The sequence below is a fragment of the Aethalodelphis obliquidens genome, unplaced genomic scaffold (assembly GCF_003676395.1).
Source record: "Aethalodelphis obliquidens isolate GAN/ISIS:26980383/991018 unplaced genomic scaffold, ASM367639v1 scaffold96, whole genome shotgun sequence".
In the NCBI taxonomy this organism is placed as follows: Eukaryota; Metazoa; Chordata; class Mammalia; order Artiodactyla; family Delphinidae; genus Aethalodelphis; species Aethalodelphis obliquidens.
This window is the reverse complement of record NW_020838040.1, coordinates 756621-760881: the sequence shown is the minus strand read 5'-3', so window position 1 is coordinate 760881 and position 4261 is coordinate 756621.

Sequence of the window (4261 nt, the reverse complement as noted above, 5' to 3'; positions counted from 1 at the left end):
AAGAGAGGCCATGATAGTGAGAGGCCCGTGCACCATGATGAAGAGTGGCCCCCACTTGTTGCAACTAGAGAAAGCCTTCACACAGAAACGAGGACCCAACACAGCCAAAAATAAATTAATTAATTAATTTAAAAAATGTCTTTTTTATTCTAGGGTATTTCTTAACACAAAAAATAATATCCATAAAATAAAGAAAATGATGGATTGAACTCTGTTAAAATCAAGAACTACTATGTATCAATATGTACCATTAAGAAGTTAAAATAGCAAACCACATAATGGGAAAAGATATTTGCCAAACATAAAGCCTACAAAAGATTTTATACAGAATACATAAAGAATTTAGAGAAATCAATGACAAAGCAATAGGCAGTACAATATAAAAGTGAACAAAACCTTGAATGTGCACTTTACCAAAAGAAAACATCCAAATGGACAAAATATATATAAAAATGTGTTCAACAGTAGCAGACATTCAAATTAAAGCCACAATAAATTACCCCTACATATCCTCCAGAAATGCTAAAATGTAAAACACTGACATATACTGAGTGTTCTCAATGATGTAGACAAACTAAAACACTACTATACTGTTGATGGAAGTGTAAATGAGTACACCACTTTAAAAAACTGGTGGGAAGCATCTACTAAACTTGAATATATGCATATAGTCTGGCCCAGAAAGTTCACTCTTGGAATTTACCTAAACACACACACACACACACACACACACACACACACACACACGTATTAGAAGAAATGCATAAGATGATTTATAAAAATCTTATTCATAATAGTTAAAAACAATAAAGTTTTAAGAGTTTATTAGCCTTAGAAGAGATAAATATATTGTGGTATATTACTGCAATAGAATATAATACTGCATTAAAAATTATCAAACTACTGTTATACACAGTACTGTGGATAAACCTCACAAATACAATGTTGAGTGAAAGATGTTGGACACCAAAGGATAAATTTATATAAAGATTACATTTATATAACATTCAAAAATAAACTATTATATGTAACTAAAAGGCAGGACAATGGTCACTGTGGTAGACAGAAAAACACCCCTGTAAAGATACCCATGTCCTAATCCTTAGAACTAATATGTTTCCTTACATAGCAAAAGGAACTTTGCACATATGATTAAGTTAAGAACTTTGAGATGGGGAGATAATACTGTATTATCTGGGTGGGCCCAATGTAATCATGAGGCTCCTCATCAGAGGGAAACAGGAAGAGTCAAATTTGGAAGAAGGAGATGTGGTAATAGAATCAGAGTTTGGGATGATGTGTTTTGAAGATGGAAGAAGGGGTCACAATCCAAGGAAAGCGGAAGCTAGACTCCAGAAGCTAGAAAAAGTAAGAAAGTGGTTTCTCCCATGAAGCCTCTAGATGGTATACAACACTGCCAAATTACTGATTTTAGAATTATGCACTATATAAATGTAAAAAAAAAAATTTGTATCATTTTAAGCCACTAATTTTGTGGTAATTTGTTACAATAGCAATAAGAAAGTAATGCAATTATTTTTGAGGAGAAGAGTGAAGTAGAGATTTCGAGAAGAAATAAAAGGATTTCTCTGTTGTTCAATCTCTTGATTTGAGAGATTGTTACACAAAGGTGCTCCCTTTGTGGAAATGTATCAACCTGTGCTTTGTGAAAATGATATTTAATGTATACCTATAAGGTATGCACTTTTGATTGGTACACGTCTCTTCAGTAAAATTTTTTTTAATATTTTATCAAAGTGATTAATATAATAACTCTGGTTGATTTTCTCCAGTTTATACTTTCCTTTTCCTCAAAATTGTGTGATAATCATCTATTTCCTTGACAAGCTAATAAAAAGTAAAAAGCTTTAAAGTAAATAAACTTCAGTGTGAGATACTTACATGGGGGCTCTCACAGGTGGAGTGGGAGATTTACACAGATGGAAATACATCTCGCATTCTCAAAACCATATGCTTTACCAGGAAAGAAGATATATGTGTAAACAAATTTGATCTTTAAAAATTAAATGTGGTGGTACAGAATGACAAAGGAACAAGGAAAAGGCAAAGTTTAAATAGAGATATTAGAAAATAACACTTGATACGCAATATTGATAAAGAAGATGACTTGCTCACATGAAACCCAGTGTGTGTTTTACCTATGCTTGTCATTTAACCTTTATAAAACCCTATGAAAGAGGTACTGTATTGCACATGAGTAAACTGAGCCTCAGAGATGTTAAGGACAAAGTCTTGTTTACATTCAAAGTCATGGAGAAGAAGCTATTTGTAACTGATCCCAGGATCTGAGCTCTATGTGCAATGTGTTAACATGCAGGCCTAGGGCTAAATGAATGAATAAATATGAAATTACAAGGAAAAGTTTCTAAGAAAACTACAAACATCAATGTAACAAACTAATATTTTGAAATATTCGTTTTTCCCTTAGTTTTCCTTTGCTTCCTTGTACGTGGTCTTTCCCCTGGTCAATCAAAGAAACCCATGTGGCTTCAGAAAGAATTGAGGTTGTAAATAAGAGGAATGCAAATGTTGAATCATCAATACTCAAGAGGGTTACTTTTGTTTGGATGATTTTTTGACATCCACACTAGAGGTAGTTTTTATTTTTTTTATACAGCAGGTTCTTACTAGTCATCAATTTTATACACATCTGTGTATACATGTCAATCCCAATAGCCTAATTCAGCACACCACCATCCCCACCCCCATACGGTTTCTCCCCCTTGGTGTCCATACGTTTGTTGTCTACATCTGTGTCTCAACTTCTGCCCTGCAAACCAGTTCATCCATACCATTTTTCTAGGTTCCACATATATGCATTAATGTACGATATTTGTTTTTTCTCTTTCTGACTTACGTCACTCTGTATGACAGTCTCTAGATCCATCCATGTCACAACAAATGACACAATTTCCTTCCTTCTTATGGCTGAGTATATTCCATTGATATATGCACCACATCTTTACCCATTCTTCTGTCGATGGGCATTTAGGTTGCTTCCATGATCTGGCTATTGTAAATAGTGCTGCAATGAACATTGGGGTGCACGTGCTTTTTGAATTATGGTTTTCTCTGAGTATATGCCCAGGAGTGGGATTGCTGGATCATATGGTAATTATACTTTTAGGTTTTAAAGTACCTCCATACTGTTCTCGATAATGGCTATATCAATTTACATTCCCACCAACAGTGCAAGAGGGTTCCATTTTCTCCACACCCTCTCCAGCATTTGTTGTTTGTAGATTTTCTGATGATGCCCATTCTAACTGGTGTGAGGTGATACCTCATTGTAGTTTTGATTTGCATTTCTCTAATTATTAGTGATGTTGAGCAGCTTTTCATGTGCTTCTTGTCCATCTGTATGTCTTTTTTAGAGAAATGTCTATTTAGGTCTTCTGCCCATTTTTAGATTGGGTTGTTTGTTTCTTTAATACTGAGCTGCATGAGCTGTTTATCTACTTTGGAGATTAATCCTTTGTCCATTGATTCATTTGCAAATAATTTCCCTCAATCTAAGCATTGTCTTTTCGTCTTGTTTATGGTTTCCTTTGCTGTGCAAAAGCTTTTAAATTTCATTAGGTCCCATTTCTTTATTTTTTGTCTTTATTTCCATTACTCTAGGAGATGGATCAAAAAAGATCTTGCTGTGATTTATGTCAAAGGGTGTTCTTCCTATGTTTTCCTCAAAGAGTTTTATAGTGTCCGGTCTTATATTTAGGTCTCAAATTCATTTTGAGTTTATTTTTGTGTATGGTGTAAGGGAGTGTTCTAATTTCATTCTTTTACATGTAGCTGTCCAGTTTTCCCAGCATCACTTATTAAAGGGACTCTCTTTTCTCCATTTTTTATCGTTGCCACCTTTGTCATAGATTAGTTGACCATAGATGCGTGGGTTTATCTCTGGGCTTTCTCTCTTGTTCCATTGATCTATGCTTCTGTTTTTGTGCCAGTACCATATTGTCTTGATTACTGTAGCTTTGTAGTATAGTCTGAAGTCAGGGAGTCTGATTCCCCCAGCTGCATTATTTTCCCTCAAAACTACTTTTGTTATTTGGGGTCTATTTTGTCTCCATACAAATTTGAATATTTTTTGTTCTAGTTCTGTAAAAAATGACATTGGTAATTTGATAGGGATTGCATTGAATCTGTAGATTGCTTTGGGTAGTATAGTCATTTTCACAAAATTGATTCTTCCAATCCAAGAACATGGTATATCTCTCCATCTGTTGGTATCATCTTT